Source organism: Chlorocebus sabaeus, chromosome 15 (genome assembly GCF_047675955.1).
Source record: "Chlorocebus sabaeus isolate Y175 chromosome 15, mChlSab1.0.hap1, whole genome shotgun sequence".
Classification (NCBI taxonomy): domain Eukaryota; kingdom Metazoa; phylum Chordata; class Mammalia; order Primates; family Cercopithecidae; genus Chlorocebus; species Chlorocebus sabaeus.
In genome coordinates, this window is record NC_132918.1 from 53,082,353 (window position 1) to 53,106,947 (window position 24,595).

Consider the following 24,595-nt stretch of genomic DNA (forward strand, 5'->3'; position numbering starts at 1 on the left):
AGAGAGCTGAGAAATAAGATGGCACATCTACAACCATCTGATCTTTGATAAACCTGAAAAAAACAAACAATGGGGAAAGGATTCTCTATTAAATTAAATGCTGCTAGGATAATTGGCTAGCCACATGCAGAAAATTGAAAATGGACCAATTCCTTACACCTTAACAAAAATTAACTAAAGATGGATTAAAGACTTAAATGCAAAATCCAAAACTATAGAAACCCTAGAAGAAAATCTAGACAATACCAGTCAGAACATAGGCACAGGCACAGATTTCATCATGAAAACACCAAAAGCAATTGACCAAAGCAAAAATTGAAAAATGGGATCTAATTAAACTGAAGAACTTCTGCACAGCAAAAGAAACTATCATTAGAGTGAACAGGCAACCTATAGAATGGGAGAAAAATTTTGTAATCTATCCATCTAACAAAGGTCTAATATCCAGAGTCTACAAGAAATTTAAAGAAATTTACAAGAAAAAAACAAACAATCCCATTAAAAAGTGGACAAATGACATAAACAGACACTTCTCAAAAGAAGATATTTATGCAGCCAACAAACATATGAAAAAATGCTCAACATCAGTGATTATTAGAGAAATGCAAATCAAAGCCACAATGAGATACCATCTTACGTGAGTCAGAATGGTAATTATTAAAAAGTCAAGAAACTATAGATGCTGGCAAGGTTGCAGAGAAATTGGAATGTTTTTATACCATCAGTGGGAATATAAATTAGTTCAACCATTGTGGAAGGCAGGGGCAATTCCTCAAAAACCTAGAACCGGAAATACCAATTGACCCAGCAATCCCACTGCTGGGTATATACCCAGAGGAATATAAATCATTCTATCATAAAGATACCTGCACATGTATGTTCATTGCAGCACTATTCGCAATAGCAAAGACATAGAATCAACCCAAATACTCATCAATGATAGATTGGATAAAGGAAATGTGGTAGATACACACCATGGAATACTATGCAGCCATAAAAAGGAACAAAATCATGTCCTTTGCAGGGACATGGATGGAGCTGGAAGCCATTATACTCAGCAAACTAACACAGGACCAGAAAACCAAACATCGCATGTTCTTGCTTATAAGTTGGAGCTGAACAATGAGAACACGTGGACACAGGGAGGGGAACAACATACTCTGGGGCCTGTTGTTGTTGGGGTGGGGAGAGGGGGAGCATTAGAAAAATAGCTAATGCATGCTGGGCTTAATACCTAGGTGATGGGTTGACAGGTGTAGCAAACCACCATGGCACACATTTACATATGTAACAAACCTGCACATAATACACATGTAACCTGGAACTTAAAAAGAAAAACTTAAAGATCGTTTTTGATGCAATTAATACTACTTGCTTAGTTTTCTTATTTTTCTTCCTTTTCTTTCTTTCTTTTTTTGAGACGGAGTCTCACTCTGTCGCTATGGCTGGAGTACAGTGGCATGATCTTGGCTCACTGCAACCCCCGCCTCCCGGGTTCAAGCAATTCTCCTGCCTCATCCTCCCGTGTAGCTGGGATTACAGGTGCGTGCCACCACACCTGGCTAATTTTGTATTTTTAGTACAGATGGGATTTCACCATGTTGGCCAGGTTGGTCTCCTGACCTCGTGATTCGCCTGCCTTGACCTCCCAAAGTGCTGCGATTGCAGGCATGAACTAATATTTGTGTGACATACATTTTGGATTACTTTATTTTTCATCTTTCTTTTGGTTTTATTCTAGGTTGATCTTTAAAAAATTCTTATAATCTTTATACTTTAATTGGTAAATGTAATCTGCTTACATGTATTGTGATTCTTGATATATTGGCGTTAACTCCACCATCTTATTTTGGGTTATTTTTTGCCATCTGCAGATGCAGATAGGCAAATCATGTCAAGAAAAACCGATTAAGGAAATCAGATGGGATACAAACAACTGGAAAAATATTCCATACTCATGGATAGGAAGAATTGATATTCTATGCTCATGGATAGGAAGAATCAATATGGTGAATTAACTCTTACAAAGAGTGATTTAGAGTATTCCAGCCACTCGCATAATTATACCTGCTTGCCAATCCTTGAATTTTTTTAAATAAGTAAACCTGTTCATTCTACTATGGGAAAGGGAGAAGATGCAAAAGTTGATGGATGGAGGTAAATTATTTTTTTTCTCTCAGTCACCAAAAGCAAATGACAGTTGATAGAGTACTGATGATGATTGTTAGGGTCAGTCAGCCATTCAGCCAGAAGGTGTTGTTGAGCATCTACTATGTGCTGGGCATTGTGTTGGTGCAGGGATACAGTGATACACGAGATAAACACTGTCCTTGTTTTCATGGAGAAAGTCAAGAAGGAAATGATTATTAGCAAATAAGGCTCAGCCTGGGCTCCCTGGGCTGAGTCACAGGAATGCAGACGTGGAAGGGCATGGTGAGCAGAATGTTGGCCCCTGGCTTTCACACTCTGGTGTTATGCCATGGAGTGAAACATAATTAGGTTATTAATCAATGGATCTTAAAATAGGGATATTATCCTGGATTATCTGTTGAGTCTACTTTAATCATATGAGTCCCTAAAAGCAGAGAACTTTCTCTGGCTGATGGCACCAGAGGAAGGCCAAAATGGAAGTCAGAGAAATGTGGCAGAAGAAATCAGAGTGAAATATTCAAAGCATGAAAAGAATTGCATATGCTATTGCTGTTTGAAGGTGAACGTGGCCCTGTGACAAGGAAATGGGGACTTCAGTCCTACAACCACTAGGGACTGAATTCTGCTAACACCAGTGAACTTGGAAGAGAACCTTGAGCTCCAGATGAGAATCAGAGCTACTTGATTTTAGGCTGGTGAGACCCTGGTAGAGAATTCATCCACACTGTGTTGGACCTATAGAAACCACCTATTCATCCACACTGTGCTTGACCTGTAGGAACTGTTAAATGATAATTGAGTATTGTTTTAAGCCACTAAGTTGGTGTAATTTGTTACAGCAGCAATAGGAAACTGATGCAGAGGGTATAATTCTCCTGTACCAGAAGTGTCACTAGCCATTCCTCATTACAAGTCCTCCAAACTTCCCTTTGCTGTCCTGGCACTCTGGTCAGGTCTCCACTGCTATTCCACGTCATCATGCAGTGTAGTGGTTGTGTTTGAAGGCTCCAGAGCCAGAACACCTGGGTTTAAATCCAGCAAATCCCAGCACAGTGGTATGATCTGGACAACTTTTTAAATGATTTGTACCTTAGTTTCTTCATTTGTAAAATAAGGATAATAATAGCACCATCCTCACTGAGTTGTAGACAGCATTAAATAGTCAATACATGTAAAGGGCTTAGAAGAATGCTTGGCATGACATCTAAATAGGCCCTCATTGATAGCTGCTACTACTACTGCTAGGACTTCTATAGTTATTCATCCTGCATCCCATTCCAAAGCCCTCAGTTATGAAGCATGAGAGAAGACCTTCCTCAAGCTTCTACTTATTAATTTTCCAAACTTCTCTGAAAAATGCTCTGTTTGCATTTCTGCAAGCTAGGATGTTCCTTAGAGACTTTCAGTGCTTTCTGATGTCTGACTGGAGAAAGAGAGTTTCTTTCCTGGATCCATTACCATATTTCCATCACAGACCTAAGTTCAGATACTGTGGCTAGGAACATAATTTGGAATTTCTTTACTACTCACTGGCTGTTTGATTTGGGACAAGTTAACCTTTCAGAACCTTAGTTTTCATATCTGGAAGCTGAAGATACGAAATGTAGTGAGAATTAAATGAAGTAATATAAAGTGCCTAGTACAATGATTTTAAGTAGAAGATATGATTATCAGTGTCATTTCCAGGAAAACTTTTTGAGGTTAACTCTAAGTTTTGCCCTAAGCTGAGCCCTGAGACACTGTATCCAAGAATCCACTTTTGGGCAGGGGAATAGCCTCTGGACCCATCTCCCTCCTAGGGACACACACCTTGTCAGGGTTCCTCTTCATTTAACCTGCAGGTAGCCATTGCCATCTAAATTTCACAGCAGGAAGTTTATCTAGATAGCCTTTGCCAGCAGTAGACCCTTTTAGGTGCAAGTTGCCCAATGTGAGATCCCTAATCACCTTCTTTGAATATGAGGATGGTGGCTTACCTGCATGTAAAGACCTCTGTAGGTCCATGTGCTTGCTTTAACATTCAGTATTTTGTTGCCACTTTGTTCCTTCTGTCTTCAGATGCCAGTGAGGTACTTCTCCAGCATTAATAAGCACATAGTGAAACGTGAGTCCCAGGGTCGAGTGGGATTAAAATTCAGTGACTTTTGGCTTCACTACTTGTGCACTTTCTGGGCTGGGCTGCACCAAGCAGGCTGCAGCTACTTCGGCACAACGTCGCCTTAAAGTGTCAGGAATAAACAGGCATGTGCCTGGTGGATGTTGACTCACACTACCACATTCCCTCTTTCGATCTCTCCTTGATGGTGGGAGTGTCTATGGTTCTGACAGAAGGCACAGCACTGGGGGATGCCTGGAGACAGTGCTACTCCCCCATGTCTGTGGGAAGCCAGCCCAGGAATTCCTCTTCATCTGACTTGGTGTGGATGCCTGTGAGGTTGGAGCTCTCCGACAGTGGTGCCTTTCATCAGAGGCTGCTTGATTCCCCGCCCCATCTCTACTTCTGCACCAGCCACGCCTTCTACAAATGCATGTCTCCTCTGGATGGGACACTGCTTCTCAGGCTTGTTGTTGGCAATCGGTGCCAGGCTCAGAGTAGATGCAGCATTGGCAAGGGAAATGTGTGTGTCAGCAGAGCCCAGTGAGCAGCCTATAAACCAAGCTGGTGCCCTCAGGGTTTCTAAAGCTGTAGCTCAGCTGCTGTCAGGAGTCCTGTCAAACTGGGAAGAACGTGCCGACACTTGTTTCAACATAAGTACATGCTCTGCGTTGGGTCTTTCCCATGTCCTTCATCGTGCCATAGAAATTCCTTCTTTTACCTTTAAACAACTTCAAAAATATTCCCAATATAAAGGCACAGCTTTTCTTAAAATCCTGACAATCTGGTGGGGTACAGTGTTTCACGCCTGTAATCCCAGCGCTTTGGGAGGAGTCAGGAGTTCAAGACCAGCCTGGCCAATATGGTGAAACCCCGTCTCTACTAAAAAAAAATACAAAAATTAGCCAGGTATGGTGGTGCACGCCTGTAGTCCCAGCTACTTGGGAGGCTGAGGCAGAAGAATCGCTTGAACCCGGGAGGCAGAGGTTGCAGTGAGCCGAGTTTGTGCCACTGCACTCCAGCCTGGGTGAGAAAGCAAGGCTCCATCTCAAAAAAAAAAAAAAAAAAAAAAGAAGAAGAAAAAAGAAAAAAAAAAAATTCTGACAATTTTATAAAGACATTACTGCATTTATTGACTGTCCACACTTGCCAGCTCCTTCACACACTATCTCATTGAATCCTCACAAATCCGGGTGAGATAGTGCTTATTCTCTCAGCTTGCAGGTGAAGAAACAGAGACACAGAGGATTAAGTAAGCTGCTCAAAATCACACAGCTAGAAATTGAGGTGCAAAAAGTCAAGAAATGTGCCCAAGGTCATATAGCTCTTAAATGCTATCATGGGGTCCTGAACCAAGTCCATTTCCACTCACACTTCATTGGCCCACTGAAATCACATGGTGACCCCTGACTTCAAGAAGGGAGCGAATGCAATTCTACTATGAGCCTGGGCAGTTTCCTTATATGTAAAGAGGTTATGGTAATGATTATACCTATGTCATGGGGGGGGGCATGAGAATTCAATGAGTGATTGCATATTAAATGCTTGGCACAGAGTTAAGTGCTTATTAAATATCAACTGTTAATATTCTCCCTATGGGACAAGCAATTTGACATATGTAACTGTGTGGATTTATTTTCCTTCTCCATAAAGTTGACTAAATGCCTCCTAAATATTAGACCATGTGCAAGGTGGTTAGGGCTATGAAAATGGACAACACAGGAGCCACTGTATATAGCAAGGATAAGTTGAAAGCTGTTTTGGTTCTGATTCCCAATCTTGGTACATACTAAGGTATACCAGAGAGGATTCTGAAATCTTACAAGGAATATAGAGTTTACCTACCAGTTTTGGCTTATTTTATGTCACTGACACCTTTAAGGTATTGTCAAGTTTGTGATGGTAGTTGTGAGATTTATTTATTCTCTGTTTTAAATTAGACATTTATCCCACAGTTTACCTAATGTTTGTACTTTTCTTAGTTTGCCCTTCCCTGTGGGATTCTAACAGGATGTGACAATACAGCTCGCCTGTTACATGGTTGAGTCCTGAAGACTGCATTTCATTTTTCCAGAAAGCCATCAGGCCCCAGGGCTACTTTCTTGGAGGAAATCAAATCATCTTATGACCGCTAGAGGGCAGTAGTAACCCATGGCTACCATAGGACAACCCCTCCCCCCTCCGCCCCGCCCCCACAAAGGTAAGTTGGAGATGATCTGCTAAAACTGGCGCTCATTTAACAGATGAGAAAACTGAGTCTCAGGGAGGGCAAATTGTTTCTTCAAGATCACACAAAAGATGAGTGGTAGGTTTGCATCTGGAATGTGACTCCAAGTTTGAAACGGTTAATTACAAATGCCACTGTAAAACAGAAAGTCAAATTAGGCACCAGAACTGAAAGAATTTGCACTAGATGAAAAATAGTCATACCGCTGACAAAAAAAAAAAAAAAAAAAAAAAAAAAGAAACAGACAAAAGAGAAAAAAGAGAGTAAAGAGTAAATGTTTTGCTTATTCTCATGCGTGCCTAAAAAGGGCATCCTGGGACTCCACCACTGGTGAAGAAAATCTTAACAATTTAGGGAAAGAGGCTGTTACCAGAGCAGCATCTGAAAGCCAGGACATTGCAAGGGAAAGGTGGCTTCTGGAGGGGAGACTTGGTAGGGAGTCATCCTAGTAGTTACAGGTTATCACAGGCCTAGAATGATCAGGGATAAAGGAACCCACACCTACATTTCAGGCTGGTGTCCCTGGACATTCAAGTAAGGTTCAAGTTAATGCCCCAGGCAAAGCTCTGAGCATCCTAATTCTATGATGAGAATATGATTTTAAGGTAATATTATTTTAGCTAGAGATCCAATACAGTCATTCTATAACATAGCTGAGTCTCCTCCAAAGTGGACAATTGTTCTCTATGAGCAACCTGCACCTGGGAAATGCTTAGCCAGGATCCATCTGAATCAATTAGAATTAGATCTGGCTATTAAAAAAACAGAGACCCAAGGTTGGGCATAGTGGCTCACGCCTATAATCCCAGCACTTTGGGGGCTGAGGTGGGCAGATCACCTGAGGTCAGGAGTTTGAGATCAGCCTGCCAACATGGTGAAACCCTGCCTCTAATAAAAATACAAAAATTAGCTGGGTGTGGTGGCAGGCACCTGTAATCCCAGCTACTTGGGAGGCTGAGGCAGGAGAATCATTTGAAACCAGGAGGCAGAGTGTGCAGTGAGCCAAGATCGCACCACTGCACTCCAGCCTGGGCGACAAAGTGAGACTCCATCTCAAAAAAAAAAAAAGAAAAAGAAAAAAAAGAAAAACAAAAAAAAGAAAAACAACACAACAACAACAACAACAAACCGGAGACCCAAAATAGCAATGATCCAAATAAGACAGAATTTATTTGTGTCTCTTGAGAGTCCAGAGACAGGGAATCAAGGGAAGGTATGTAGCTCTGCTTCACAAAGTCCTCAGAGACCTGGCCACCTCCATCCTGTTCGTCACACGTGTGATCTTATTTGCACAATCACCTCACGTCCCAGGAGGGCTATAGCAGACTCTGACATCATGTTGCATTCTGGTCAACAATGAGGAAGGGATGAAGAAAAAGGACAAAGGATAAGGAGCAGTTGTCTGTTTAGGAAGATTGGGCTCCTGGGAATGTTACATGAAACATCTGCCCACAATTCATTGATTAGAGCTTGGCCACATGGCCATGACTCCTGCAAGGGAGGCTGGAAAATGTAGTGTTTATTCTCAGCAGTTACTCTGCTCAAGTAAAAATTATGGTTTTATTGAAGGGAAAATGCATATTGAGGAGTAGTAACTGAAAATCTTTCTGCAGTAGACATGGGCATGAACCACCCAGATTCCTCTCCAAGGAAGGACTTGCTTTCCGGGTGTACCAGGAAGTGTGGTTAGCAGGTGACTGCCAGCTGTGAGTACCTTCAAGGGTTGGCCTCAGCTGTAGATAGCTGAGGTTACAACTTCCCTAACAGCCAACATCCAGTGATTTAACAAGGTGGCAGTATAAAGACCCAACCGTTCCAGCCCAATCCCGCCTGCATTGTAAGCTAATCCTGCTTTCACCCTTTCCTTTCAAAGGTATTGGTCCCTAATGAGCACCTTACACCTTAAATTTTCTCTCCCCATCTGCTTCCAGAGAACCCAGGCTGGAATGGTTGGTACCACGAATGGCTGGTTAAAGAGTGTCGACAATGAGATACACTTTTGGAGTAGGATTATTCACCACCTGTCTGTAGTGAGGAGCTTATCACTGTTGGTGGATGATCACAGACAGTATCTGGTATGAGATGGAGGTTCAATCGTTAAACAGTGGTGAATTGGGGGTATTGTACAGTGGAAAGGAATATACTAGCAGACAAGATGTGTCAGGCTATTTGAAAAGTATGAAGAAACAGGAGCTCTAAGGGTAACAGTATTGGATAGCTATTGCTCAGTGCCAGTGATATCCTACACTAAGATAATGAACAGTGGAGAATAAGTAGCAGGCAATTGGAAGCCAGGTGTGAAAGCCAAAGAGTCTCCTTGGTTATATACAAAGAAGCCCCTTGTCTTGCTGGGAGAACAAGAGGAAGCCAAGAATCAAGCTTAGAACCTTATAGGTTCAGTGGCTGAATATCAAGGAAAGTTAAATGTCCACTTGAAGCGATCTGTTATGCCGGATTTAGGGCCCTGATTAGGAAATCCTAGGACTCAAACACATGAGATAAAGACATCTGGGCAATGCTTCTAAGCATTGTGCCTTCCTAGACTGCCTTGAAATTCTGAGGCTGCAAAAGTGGCTGAACACTCTCTGGTAAGTACTAGCACTCCTCTGTGCTGGAAGAGGATGCAGAGACCTCTTCACCGAAAGGCAGTGGGCACCACCCCCTTAGAATGCACTCCTACTTCCCCTCTTGGGGATTAGGCCTATAACCAGGGTTGGTCTCAGTACATCCCAGCTGAGAATGTGCTGGTCCTGATAAGGAAGAAAAAATATTCTACTTTTAAAAGGCTGAAAGATGTAGTCAAGGTATACTGAGACTAGATTCTGAGAGTGTTTGATCAGGGGGGCCAGAACATAAACTGAATAGGGAAGACTTTGTTGACTTGGAAGAACTCTCCTGACATTCAGGATTTAACATCCTGGCAAGGACCCCTGACTAAGTGAGAACTTGCTACTAGGATGGCTCCTGGAAGCATGAAAGAAGCAATGTACTATGCTTAGAAAAGTTTAAATGCCAGAATTGCCTTGGCAGATGGTGGATAAAGGGATTAAACAGCTCAGGAAAGTGGGCATGCTAGAATAGGTATACTTTGCACAGCTGGAAGACTAGCCAAATGACTATGTTCCAGCATATTCTTTTTGCTCCTCTTAAATGAGGGCACATCATTTAAGAACAGCAAAAGAAATGTGCTGGTAAGAGGCCTACCTAAGGGTGGAGGGTGGGAGGAGGGTGAGGATTAAAAAGCTACCAGTCAAGTACTATGCTTTGTACCTGGGTGATGAAATAATCTGTACACCAACCCCTTGCAACACACAATTTACCTATATAACAAACCTGCACATGTATCCCTGAACCTAAACGAAAAGTTAAAAAAAAAAAAAAAATGAAATGCATTAGTGAGAGGGCCTTTGGCATCACTAAGATGTTCAGTGGTAGCTATACCCTATAGGCTGGAGCCGATGATAAAAGATGTTATAAAACTAGACTCACTGATGGCAATGGGGATGATAGGACACTAAAAGAGCTATAGTCAGGTTGTGGTGCTTAGTCTCCAAAATATGGGGGAATTACAATCATTGCAACAACCAGTAAGGTTAAAGTGGAAGCCAAGAGGACCTGATCCACAGAGGGTTATGGAGATGGTGAATTGAATATAGTGCCCTAAGAAGTTAAAAGAATGGACATCGGACAAGGGTACTACCTAGCTTGTACTAGTAGTATAATCAAGGATGGATAATTAGAAGGCTGAAGGTGATTGCTCCAATAAAAAGTTATGTTCACTTCCTAGTTTCTAGACACCAGGCAGTTTGTAGACTTCTAGTCTATTGACTGATGCAGTGGCCAGGTTTCTAGGAGGGAAGGTCCTTACAACATCATGGCAATCTTTTCTATAACGATTCTTTCCTCAATAGGATTTTGGCCACTTCTCAGGTAATTGAATGTGGAGAAAGAGAAATACCCTGATATTCTGAGGACTTTTGGACACCAGCTCTGAGTTGACATTGATACCTAGGGACCTAAAATGTCATTGTTGACCCTCTGTTAGAGTAGGGTCATGTGGGGTCTAGTAGGGTCATGTGGGATCTTACATTGGATCCACTGGGTCTCAGAACTCACCCAGTAGTCATTTACTCAGCTCCTGAATGTATAATTGTGACTGACACACTTGACAGTTGGTACAACCTCAATATTGGCTTTTTGGTCTCTGGGGAAAGAGTTATCATGGTAGGAAAGGGTAAGAGCTATCATAGTAGAGAAAGCCACATGGAAATCTCAGAAATCATCCAATTACACCATGGCTAAGTCATAAACCAAAATCAATATTGCATCCCAGGGTGAGTTGTGGAGATAAGTGTCACCTTTAAGGAACTATAGCAGGAGTTGGTGAGTTCTTTTTTCTGTAAAGTGACAGATAGTAAATAATTTAGACTTTGTGGGCCATATGTTCTGTCACAACTATCCAACTTTGCTGCTGCAGCATAAAAACAGCCATAAAATGTGTAAATGAATGGGTGCCACTGTGTTCCAGTAAAGCTTTAGTTACATAAATAGGGGGCAGGCTGGATTTGGTCTTTGGGCCTTACTTTGCCAACTCCTGATCTAATAGGGTCAGGAGAAGTGGTCTCCATAATATCTCAAATTAATTCACTAGTCTGGCGCCTGGAGAAACTGGATGAATGTTGGATGATGACAATGGACTATCCTGAGCTCAACCAAGTGACGGACCTGATTGCAGCCCGTGTGTCAGATCGGGTGTCTTCGTTAGAAAAAATGGATATGACCTCAGGTACATGATGTGGAACACAAATTTGGCCAATGTGTTCTTTTCTATCCCAACCAGAAATGAGGACCAGAAAGTTTGTATTTACATTGAAAAACCCGACAATATACTTGATATCTTCCCTCCAGGGTTTTCTAACTCTCCCACTCTCTGTCATAATATGGCCTGAAGAGATCTAGACCTTTTAAGCATTCTGCAGAGCATCACATTGGTCCATTACATCAGTGGCACTGTGCTGATCAGCCTGGACAACAAGTTGGAGTGTTTGGTAAACACAAGTGCTCCAGAAATGGGAGATAAGCCCTGTGAAGATCCAACAACTTGCCACATCTGTAAAATACTTAGGAGTCTAGTGATCAGGGGATTGCTGGGATATCCCATTCAAAGTGAAAAGATTATTGTGTCTTGCATCATCTGCCAAAAAGAAGTAAACACAACACCTGGTGGGACTCTTTAGGTTTTAGAGGCAGGATATTCCACATCAAGAGATACTTATCTGGTATATACACTGAGTGGCATAAAAGACTGCTAGATTTAATAGGCCCCAGAGCTGAAAAGGACGCTGCACCTTTCAGCCCGACAGTTCAGCAGACCCTATGATGCTGGAGATGGAGATATTGGTGATAGGAAAAGATGCTGTATGGAGTTTGTGACAAGCTCCAGTAGGAGAATCACAACATGGCCCCTGGATTTCTGGAGCAAAGCTGTGTCATCTACAGCAGAAAATTATATGTCTTTCAAAAAGCAACTTCTGTTGTGCCACTAGGCTCTGGTAAAGACAGAGCACATGACCATGGGCCACCATATGACTGGAACTGCTCCTCATGAATTGGGCCCTGTCAGACCCACCAGGCCATAGGTTGGATGCTCTCAACAATAATTCTTTGTAACATGTAACAATAATTCTCTGTAAGATCCCAGAACTTGTATATCTGGGATCAAGAATGAGTAGGACGAGAGGATGCAAACCAACTGACCCCCAGCACACCCATCACTGTTTTACTAGAACTGTGACCTGTATGGAGGATCATGTACAACCAGCTGAAATGGAATAATCATTTTGATCTTTGTGTATGAATAGATTGGCATGGTAGGTGCACACAGGCTAAAAGGGATAGTAGTGGCACTTTAACGTTTCTTATGTGTTGCCTTGAAAGACAGTGGTGACAATATTTTCCTGATGGCCATAGTTTTGTGTGGCAGACCTGGAATCCACTTTTCATGGAAAGACAAGTGTCTAAGGTAGGACTAACACTCATGAGCAGTGGCAAATGGCCTAACCAGCAGGTCAAGAGACTGTAAGGAAAATATTATAAAACTGGAAATAAGGACATCTGGAGGAAGGGCATGTAAAAGGACATATGGGAGTGGGCAAAAGTGTGAAGATCTTTGTATCACATTTTATCACCCACCAGAGAGTGTTTGCTCTAGAGCAAGCACTAAACAACCCAGGTAGGTCAAATGACCCAGTCCATTGACAAGAGCCATTCTCTGTCATTGGCCAGCTGCGTGATGAGCATGTGAACAAACTGGCCATGATGGCCAACCTGGAGACTACTTATTGGCCCAACAGCAGAGACTCCTATTTGTCAAGACGGATATAGTTATTGCACAACATAAAATCAACCTGCCACCAACAGACACTAATTCTGAGCACAATTCGGACGGCACCATCCCTTGAGGTGGCCAACTAGCTACTATGAAGGCAAGCTGTTGAGGACATTGGGATCCTTCCTTCCAGGAAGAGACAGAGGTTGGTTTTCACAGGAACAAACACCTATTCTGTGTATAGGTTTGGCTTTCCTGTCTGTAGGGCTTCAAGTTGCACCACTACCTGACGGTCTATAGATTTTGATCCACTGACTCAGGCCCCACATACAGTGTCACACCAGGGGATCCATTTTACAGCAAAGAAGGTACAGGAGTGGGCCCATGACCATGGAATACACTGATCATTTTACATGTTGGGTCATTCATGTGCTGATGGCCTGATAAAGCATTGGAGCAGCCTGCTGAAGAAATAGCCAAAACTCCAACTATTAGGTAATATCCTTTGAGGACAGGGTGCCATCCTTCAAGACACGGTATATGCATGGAATCAAAGACTTTTAAAATAGGTTGCTATGTCTCCAATAGGAAGAACACATGGGTCTTTGAACAAACAAATAGAAGCAGGAATGACCCCACTTACCATCACTGCCAAGGGTCCACTGAGGGACTTCGTGATTCATGTCCTTGAGACTCTGGGCTCTCTAAGGTCAGAAACTCTAGTTTCCAGAGGACCCACTTTCACTGGAGGGCATAGTAAGGGTCCTGTTTAATTTTAAGCTATTGTGCTATTACGGCTGCTGCTTGGGAACTTTGGCATCCTTGTGTCTAGGGATCTGCAGTAAAGAAAAGGAGTTACTGTCTTGGCATGGCGACTTCCTGATTACCAAGAGGATGTAGCCTGTTGTTACTAATGTAGCCAGAGAGGAAATTACATGAAACTCAGCTGATTCACTCGGGTTCCTCTTGGTATTCCCTTGACCAATTGTGACTGAAAATGAACAGGCAGAGTAAGCCCAACCTGGGGAGGGTATGGTAACCAGTGGCTTGAGGGACTTGAGCATGAGTATCTTGGTCAATCCACCAGGGGAAGCCACCGAAACCTGCAGAGGTGCTAGCTGAAGATGAGAAGAATCTAGAATGGAAAATGGAGGAGGGAGACAGTGAGGATCCACTGAAACCAACTGCAGCGGCAGGACTGTAGTTCATCTTACTATCTCCTTCTATATTAGTTTACTTGGACTGCCATAACAAAATATAGTCATCCCTGAAACCAAACCCAGGAGATTAGTTTTAGGAAGAACCAAGGATACCAATATCTGTGGATGCTCAAATTCCTTATATGAAATGGTGCAATATTTGCATACAACCTATGCACATCCTCTTGTATACTTTAAATCATCTCTAGACTCCTTATAGTATATTGTATATTGTCTATGTCTATATTACATATAATATACAATGTATATTCTATGTAAATAGTTGTTGTATTGTTTTTTATTTGTATTATTTTTAATAGTTGTGTTGTAATTTTCTATTTTATTTTTTCCCCCAAATATCTTTGATTCATGATTGGTTGAATCTACGGTGTGGAACCAGGGATATGGAACCTGCAGATATAGAGGGATGACTGTGCCACAGACAGGGTGCCTAAACAATAGAAATTTATTTTCTTACTTTTCTGTTGGCTAGAGGTACCAGATCAAGGTGTCAGTATGTTTGCTTTTACTGAGGTCTCTCTTCTTGGTTTGCAGATTGTCACCTTCTTGCTGTGTTCTCATATAGTCTTTCCTCTGTAAACATGCATGCCTGTGTCCAAATTAATCCCAGTTACTCGGGAGGCTGAGGCAGGAGAATCTCTTGAGCCTGGGAGGTGGAGGTTGCAGTGAGCTGAGATTGCACCATTGCACTCCAGCCTGGGCACAAGAGCGAGTGAAACTCTGTCTAAAAAAAAAAAAAAAAAAAAAAGAATCCAGGTCATATTGGATTAGGATAGACCCTAAAGATCTCATTTTAGCTTAATTACCTCTTTAAAGACCTTACCTAGAAATATATGGTTACTTTCTGAGGTATTGGGGTTTAAAGCTTCAACATATGAATTTTGGGGGGACACAATTCAGCCCACGAGACCCTCTAATGAACTTCCACTTAAGTAGAGAGACCTAACAGAATCCTTGAATAAATGTTCCCTAAATGCACAAGAGAAGTGGATTTGAGCAGTGCAAAGGGTGGACTATGAATAAAACAGAGATGCACCACTCAGTTTCCCTTTCAGCTGTGGGGTGGTCAGCATAAACTTCCAGCCATCAGCTCCTGAAGGGTTGGGCTCATCTATAGAAAGCCAAGTTGTCTGAGGTAATACCTTTACAGGATAGGCTGCATCTGGTGACAGAGCAAGGAAGGGGTATAGAAGCTTGGCCACTTTGATCTGACACGAACAATTATGATCAGCAATATTTCCTCCAGAACTCCCCTTCACATTGGCTAAGGTTTTGTCAGGGATGTGCTGCAGTTTGACTTCTCCCTCTGTTCAATCCTACTTCCTCCCTTGGAATCCCAATAAACCTTGGAAACTCAAACTCCATCTCAAGTGTCTGTTTCTAGAGAACTCAAACCGGTGACACTTTGCCTCCCACCTTTAGATATATTAGCTGTATTACCATTCTAGGCTTCACTGATATTTCCAGAAAATTAGTTGAGCGAAAATGGGAATAACTGAAGATTAATAGAAGGTAAGAGTAAATATAATGACCTTGTTTTGTTGCTCCTGCCCTTCTTTAAGCCTGTCAACTGGTGCCATTCACTTGGCCCCAGTTAGGATTCTGGCCCCAGTCCTACCTAAGCAAGTCCTTGAATGCCAGATCTAAGTATTATAACCTGGTTCTCATGCTTTTCGTCTCTGACCAAGCTCCCACTTTACCTTGTATTTTACATCCAGCAACTACTCAGTCTTGTCCCCTTATGGTTTGTTTACCCCTAGCAGCTCTGGGCTGCTGTGTTAAATTACTGGAGCACAGAGAAGATAGCACATGCTTCATAGAGGTCTTTTGCTGGCTGTCTCTACTGTCTTCTATCACTCTTTACATTAGCACATGATTTTTCATAATGTAGTACTTCGTTGACATACAAAAATGATAATCTATGGTGGTTCTACTTTTCCTTTTAGAAAATTTTTCTGTTCTTCTTTAATTTCCTCCATCTTCTCCTACCTCCTCCCCTTTTCCCTTTTCTCTTCCTCCCCGCTCTTTTCTTCTTGCAATTATTGGCTCCTTCTTCATGTCAGGAGGACATGCTTCAACAAGGAGATAAAAGACATGGTCCCTGCTCTCTGAGAGCTCCCAGGTCAAGGGGGTGGGGGTGGGGGATTCAGAAATGAACGTCATCTCCAAATGAGTGCCCAGTACTGTGTCTGCATGAGTCAACAACTCCCTGGGAGCAAGGTGTGCAGCTTCTCGGAGGAGGTGGGGTTTAATCTGCATGCTGAAGAATGGGAAGAATGTTGTCATGTTTGTTTCTGGATTCTTGGTTACATATGTGCTTGTTTTGGAGAGTTTATCCTTTAGATAAGCAACATGCAAATGTACTTAACGTACCACTGCTTTTATATAAATGACTGTTTCTGATGTTTTTGAAAGGTGTGCAGCCCAAAGTAATTTACAGATTCAGTGCTATTCCCATCAAACTACCATTGACATTCTTCACAGATTTAGAAAAAAAACTACTTTAAGTTTCACATGGAACCAAAAAAAGAGCCCATATAGCCAAGACAATCCTGAGCAAAAAGAACAAAGCTGGAGGCATCATGCTACCTGACTTCAAACTCTACTACAAGGCTACAGTAATAAAAACAGCATGGTACTGGTACCAAAACAGACATATAGACTAATGGAACAGAATGGAGACCTCAGAAATAACACCACACATCTACAACCATCTGATCTTTGACAAACCTGAAGAAACAAGCAATGGGGAAAGGATTCCCTGTTTAGTCAATAGTGCTGGGAAAACTGGCTAGCCATATACAGAAAACAGAAACTGGACCACTTCCTTATACCTTGTACAAAAATTAACTCGAGATGGATTAAAGACTTAAATTAAAACCCTGAACCATAAAAATCCTAGAAGAAACCCTAGGCAATACCATTCAGGACATAGACCATGGGGAAAGTCTTCATGACTAAAACACCAAAAGCAATTGCAACAAAACCCAAAATTGACAAATAAGATCTAATTAAACTGAAGAGCTTCTGCACAGCAAAAAAAAACTATCATCAGAGTGAATAGGCAACCTACAGAATGGGAGAAAATTTTTGCAATCTATCCATCTGACAAAGGTCTAATATCCACAATCTACAAGGAACTTAAACAAATTTACAAGGAAAAAAAAAAAACCTAACAACCCCAACAAAAAGTGGGCAAAGGATATGAACAGCAACTTCTTAAAAAAAGACATTTATGCAGCATGAAAAAAAAGCTCATTATCACTGATCGTTAGAGAAATGCAAATCAAAACCACAATGGGATACCATCCCATACTAGTCGGAATGGCAATTATTAAAAAGTCAAGAAACAGATGCTGGTGAGGCTGTGGAGAAATAGAAATGCTTTTACACTGTTGGTGGGAATGTAAACTAGTTCAATCATTGTGGAAGACAGTGTGGGGATTCCTCAAGGATCTAGAACCAGAGATACCATTTGACCCAGCAATTCCATTACTGGGTACATACTCAAAGGAATATAAATAATTCTACTATAAAGACACATGCACACATATGTTTATTTCAACACTATTTACAATAGCAAAGACATAGAACCAACCCAAATGCCTATCAGTGACAGACTGGATAAAGAAAATGTGGTACATATACACCATGGAATATTATGCAGCCATAAAAAAAGATGATATCCTGTCCTTTGCAGGGACATGGATGAAGCTGGAAGCCATCATCCTCAGCAAACTAACACAGGAACAGAAAACCAAACACTACATGTTTTCATTCATAAGTGGGAGTAGAACAATGAGAACACATGGACACAGGGAGGGGAACAACATATACTGGGGGTGGGGGGCAAGAGAAGGGAGAGCATTAGGACAAATACCTAATGTATGCGGGGCTTAAAACTTAGATGATGGGTTGATAGGAGCAGCAAACCACCATGGCACATGTATACCTGTGTAATAAACCTGCATATTCTGCACATGTATCGTAGAATAGAAAGTAAAATAAAAAAAGAAGAAAACAATGATTTCAATATGAATTTTCTATCTGAAACCTTTGCACTGTTAATTTGCCTTATAAACCATTTATATACATGTGGCAGAAAAAACAACTTCAAAAAACAACTTCATCCTAGGTTTGGACTGTATCACTTTAAAAAGCTCAAGAAGAGCTGTGGTAATCAAATAAGTTTAGTACTGTATTGAGTGTTTCCATATTTCCTTCTGGCTTCTGAGTACATACATGCAAATTTGCTCATCAGACATGAAACTCTACATTTTAAAAGAGGAAAGATATTTCTCGGTCGGAGCATGGCTCATCAAAAGGCACCATTTTTCAAGCCTGAGGTTTAACGGCTTGCAGCTTATTCTGAGGCTCCCTGGTGCCAGCACCCTGTCCTCCCCCTAAACATTTGTGTGTTCTCCACCCTCCAGGCTGCTGTTGCTGCATGCTGCCCTACCATTCCCAGAAACCTCCGGGTAATGGTAATGTCAGATCTTTTCCATGTACCAGACATTTGGCTTAATTTTCCCATTTTTCAGGGGAAATAAGAAAGAACAACACTGTACTGACCGCTAATCTGTCCCAAGTTTCTTAAAAATGTCTGATACAGTAATGCTCAAATGATTAATTTCTTGATAATGTATGTTTTAATCACTTTAAAGCCGTATTACTACTTATATATCATTTTAATCAATAATTCATTGGAACAAACTAGCTAAATAGAATTTATAAGTATATGAAATAACATAAATTTTATCACAGTGTAAGGTCTTAGGATTAACTAGCATTCATACTCAAGATCATCAATGGAAAAAACTAAACAGTAGACAGCATCTGAAAAACTAGCTTTTCTGACTTAGAAGAGGCCATGAATGATTTAGGTTTGTTCAATTTTTTACATTCCTCACTCCTCACTTACATGAAAATAAATCAGGTTACTATAAGTTTTTGGAAAATAATACACCCCTGTGGACTCGAAAACAGCACATGCTCGATGGCCTCTTTGGGATCTGGAGCACCCTGCGTGAGCGATCTTCCTAGGTGTCTCCACAGCAAAGCCTGGCTCTTCCAGGAGCGCATCCAGACCCCATAAATGACCCTCCAGGTGAACATGACTTACTAGTTTCACCTAGTCACAAACGCATATCCAAATCCTTGAGAAATGATGCTATTTGGCCACAAAGCCAAAACAAATCAAATACTCATCACATTCTCCATTAATGCATTTGACACAAATTGCATTTAAGCTGAACTACAGTGTGATCACATAGCCATTTGATAGCAGCTGTTTGTGCACACTGCTCACTTATGCTCTGGTTTTATTATTGAAATCATTCTACACAAATAAATGAATCTTCCCATGTTGAGAAATAAACTTGGTCTTAATGGAAAAAGTCAAGAGGTCACAAAATGGTACAATTAATTCAGCACTTCTGTCTCCTAGTAACTGTGTGGCAACAAATTATGAAGTGCAATTATGCTTATAGAACATCAGAGCATTTGACAAATTCAGTTAATTCTGTCGAGGCAAATCATTCAGAATTGTCTTTGGCTTTAGATTGAATTATTTGTGGGTTCATCTGGTGCTTGTCATTACATGTACACATGTGAGGTGGCTTCAGGGGCAGGATTTTGTTGGGATGCCAAATCTAAGAAGGAAAGAAGAATGGTTATTGATATAGGGCCAGTGTTTTGCACTTATTTAAGAAATGACTGGGCCAGGCAAGGTGGCTCATGCCTGTAAACTCAGCACTTTGGGAGGCCGAGACAGGAGGACTGCTTGAGCCCAGGAGTTTGAGACGAGCCTGGGCAACATAGTAAGACCCTATCTCTATAAAAATAAGAAAATTTGCCAGGCATGGTGGTGCATGCTTATAGTCCGACCTACCTAGGAGGCTGAAGCAGGAGGATCCTTTAAGCCCAGGAGTTCAAGGCTTCAGTGAGCTATGATCACATATTGCCATCTAGTCTGGGTGACAGAGGAAGACCTTGTCTTTAAAAAAAAAGAGGGTCGAGCATGGTGGCTCCCAGCACTTTGGGAGGCCGAGGTGGGTGGAACACGAGGTCAGGAGTTTGAGGTTTGAGACCATCCCGGCCAACATGGTGAAACCCTGTCTCTACTAAAAATACAAAAATTAGCTGGGCGTGGTGGTGCGTGCCTATAATCCCAGCTACTGGGGAGGCTGAGGCAGGATAATGGCTTGAACCCAGGAGGTGGAAGTTGCAGTGAGCTGAGATCGTGCCACTGCACTCCAGCCTGGGTGACAGAGCAAGACTCCGTTTCAAAAAAAGAAAAAAAAAAAAAAAAAGAAATGACTACATGGGGGAGGACTTTGCTGAAACCCAGTGTACTGCATCTCTGCTTCAGTTTATAACTTAAAAACATGTGCAGTTGCTCTGAGGACTAAGGATGAGCAAAATGAAGCATTGATGCACAAAGAACCCAAAATTGTGTAGAGGACCAGGACTCCATAAGAAGACTTGTCTTGTTCTCTGCATCTGTGACTAAAAATGAACTTGTCTTCTTTTTATATCATTTTCTGCAGGGTAGAGATGACTTTAGAAATCACAAAGCAGAATAATACCTTGGAGGTAAACACTTAGTACTTACTCAAAGTGTGTCAAACAATTGATTTGCCTCCTTGAAAAGGGCTGCATGGAGGAAAAGCACAAAATACATGCTAGGAAGTTGGATGGAATCAGGTAGCTCAGTGCAAACATCTTATTCCCTTTCTCTTTATTTCTTCATATTCCCTCCCTCTCTATTATCTTGTCCTCCTTCTCCCTCCCCACTCCCTTTGTACTCCCACCTCCATCCTCCTTTCCTGTCCAAATAATGGGAACAGCCCAATCAAAGGTAAATAGGAGGAAATAAGAATTTTTTTACCCAAGCTGATCAGGCAACAGGTTTGGCTGAAGCCAAAGGATAAGACTGGGAGATGTTTTGGGCATTACACACGGAGATGGCATTGAAAGTTGGGTTAGGTTAGTTTAGAAGGACATTAAAAAGCCTGATAAATTCTTGAGCAGGAAACTAATGTGATAAGAATAGTATTTAGAAGGACATTCCAATAATGAGTAGAGCTGATTGTAGTGTAAGATAATATCACTTTATGAAGATATAGAGCCACTCATCTGTCCCAGTTCTAGGTCATAGAATCTTCATGTGTCCTAATTAAATAATTTATTGTTGGCCAGACGTGGTGGCTCATGCCTGCAATCCCAACACTTTGAGAAGCAAGGCGGGCAGATCACTTGAGGACAGGAGTTCAAGACCAGCCTGACCAACATGGTGAAATCTCGTCTTTACTAAAAATACAAAAATTAGCTGGACATGGTGGCAAGCACCTGTAATCCCAGCTACTTGGGGGGCTGAGGCAGAAGAATAGCTTGAACCCACGAGGCAGAGGTTGCAGTGAGCTGAGATCACGCCACTGCACTCCAGCCTGGGAGACACAATGAGAGTCTGTCTAAAAAAAGAAAATGGCGACAGAGTGAGAGTCTGTCTCAAAAAAAAAAAAAAAAAAAAATACTGTTGGCAGCGGGAATTTACTCTGGAAGACATGAAGGCGCTTTAAAAAAAATACACCCAGCCACATCTTGCCCATATCTGGCCTGAAGGCACCTCCCCAGGAGACTCAGGCTCTCTGTCAGAGCTCAGCTGAGGCACCTCCTTCTTGGAGAAACCTTCCCTGTCCTCCTCTATTCAGGTGTTTTCCTCTGTCACTGTAGGAACACACTACTTTTTCCAACTGCCTGCACCAGCTCCTGTCTCTCCCTGTCCCTCATATTCCTCTATTTCGGTTGCCCCTTGTATAGTGAAAGGCAGAGCAGATGGCTGTGGACTGGCTAAGCCTCCATAACTCTGGGCAGTTAGGTGGGATGTACATATGTCATTCTATATCCTAACTGGAAAACGTTGTTCTTCAAATGTGCTTTCAAATATGTCTCATCCTAAGCAGCAGCCAGACTGTGTGTGGAAAGGCAGATTTGAGGGGACTGAATTAGGGTGCTTGTAGGTCTTATATCCTGTAGTCCAAGTGCTAAGCTCTCTGGAAGAAGGAGAAGGTAGGGTCAATGAAGCTATTTGCTGGGGTTATCTAGAGGAGTTAAGGGCTGGAGGAAACCTGTTAACTTAATCCTCCTTAACCCATCTACATCGCCCAGTCTAATCAATCGCTCTTAACATCAGAAACTTTAAACCAAACCAAACCAAAATAAGTCCTCTTTGTTAGTGAAGCAAACAAAGAAAGTGGCAAAGATGCTTAGCTGCACCATCCCTAATCTTCCTCGGTCTTGTCCAGGATGAATGTAACTATTGACAGACATGATGATGATGACCCTTCAGACAACTGCTGGACTCTACCTCTTCAGAGACTTTAGCACATCTTCTGATTAGCAGGATGCAGTATGAAAGGATACTACAGGACCAAGGATTTCCTTCTTTCCTTTCTCTCTTTTCCTTCCTTCCTTCCACCCTCCCTCTCTCCCTCCCTCCTCTCTTCCTTCTTTCCTTCCTTCCTTCCTCCCTTCCTTCTTTCCTTCCTTCCTTCCTTCCTTCCTTCCTTCCTTCCTTCCTTCCTTCCTTCCTTCCTTCCTTCCTTCCTTCCTTCCTTCCTTCCTTCCTTCCTTTCTTCTTTCTTTCTTTCTTTCTTTCTTTCTTTCTTTCTTTCTTTCTTTCTTTCTTTCTTTCTTTCTTTCTTTCTTTCTTTCTTTCTTTCTTTCTCTCCTCTCTTCCTCTCTCCTCCCTCCCTCCCTCCCTCCCTCCCTCCCTCCCTCCCTCCCTCCCTCCCTCCCTCCCTTCCTTCCTTCCTTCCTTCCTTCCTTCCTTCCTTCCTTCCTTCCTTCCTTCCTTCCTTCTTTATCTTCTTTCTATCTTTCTCTTCTTTCTTTTTCTTTTTTTCAAGACAGGGTCTTGCTCTGTCACCCAGGCTGGAGTCCAGTGGTGCGATCGTAGCCCACTGCAGCCTCCACCTGCTGGGTGCAGGTGATTCTTCCACCTCAGCCTCCAGAGTAGCTGGGACTACAGGAGTGTGGCTCATTTCTTTTTACTATTTATTTATTTATTTATTTATTTATTTAAGATGGTGTGTTGCTCTATTGCCCAGGCTGGAGTGCAGTGGTGACATCTCTGCTCACTGCAACCTCCACCTCTCAGGTTCAAGTGATTCTCCTGCCTCAGCCACTAGAATAGCTGGGATTACAAGCCTGTACCACCATGCCTGACTAATTTTTGTATTTTTAGTAGAGATGGGATTTCACCATGTTGGCCAGGCTTGTCTGGAACTCCTGGCCTCCCAAAGTGCTGGGATTACAAGTGTGAGCCACTGTGTCTCTTTACAGTGTTTTTCTCCTTAGGGTAGTTATTCCAGAAGCTGGTGACTATTTCTTATTGGCTGATTTGTACCTAAGGCCCACCTAGGAGAAGCAGGAGTCTAAATTTTATTGACTCTACTGCTTTATATTCCTTAGTAAGTTTGGTAAAACACTGAAAGTATTCTCATGTAAGTACCTGATGCCCAGTGAAAGCTTGCTACGTTTGCTCCTACGTTTGTTCATGATAATTAGCCCACACAATGGGCCTCTTTATCTCTGAAAGCATAATATAATCACAAACAACATTTTATCAAAGTCCCTGTACAACTTGGCAAGAAGGAAAACAGAGGGGAGACTTATTTTGTTTTAATTGGGCTACCCCCCTCGCTGCCACCCACCAGGGACTTCAGGTGTGATGTGGGTGGGGGTTGGGGGGAACTTCAGATGGCTGGAAGGCTGGAAGACTGAGCAAAGGTGTGATTCAGGGACTTTACAGAGCACAGGGAAGAATTTAATTGTTTGGAGGATTTGGTATAGGAGATAAAGCTGGAAAGGCAGGTTGAGGTTATACTGTGTAAGGTGCTGAATTGGGTGGACAGTGAGTGAATCATTAAGTGGCACAGTTGGTGCTATGATTTAGAGATTAGTTTGATGATGGTATGCAGATTCATGTAATCTGTTACCATTTCAACTCCAGCAACAGAATGGTGAGCCCTGTTGGAGGTGTTTTTATAACTCTGCAGATAACACTAAAAATGCACTGTCTTCCATCTCAGGCTGCTTAGCAACTCTTCTGTGTGCCATCAATCTGCTCCTTTTATGCTCCCCATAGTAAACTATCCATTTCCCTATTAAAAACTATCTCCTATGGCCCTTGGAAATTTCTATTCAGTAGGTCTGTAAAAGCTCCTTAATTGATTCTGATATGAACTTCTCATTAAAACCAGAAGGGAAGGTGAATGTTGTGGGAAAACAAAACAAACAAGCAAAAAACCCAAAAAACAAAAACAAAAAAATAAACAAACAAAAACCCTCAAGCAACCCAAACATGAGCAAAGGAATGCCTCTGGCTTGCATTCAAGAAAGTTCACTTAAGATGGAGAGTGCTGCACCCATCAACTCGTCAGCACCCATCACCTCGTCATTTACATCAGGTATAACTCCCAATGCAATCCCTCCCCCCTACCCCCTCCCCGTGATAGGCCCCGGTATGTGATGTTCCCCTTCCCAAATCCAAGTGATCTCATTGTTCAGTT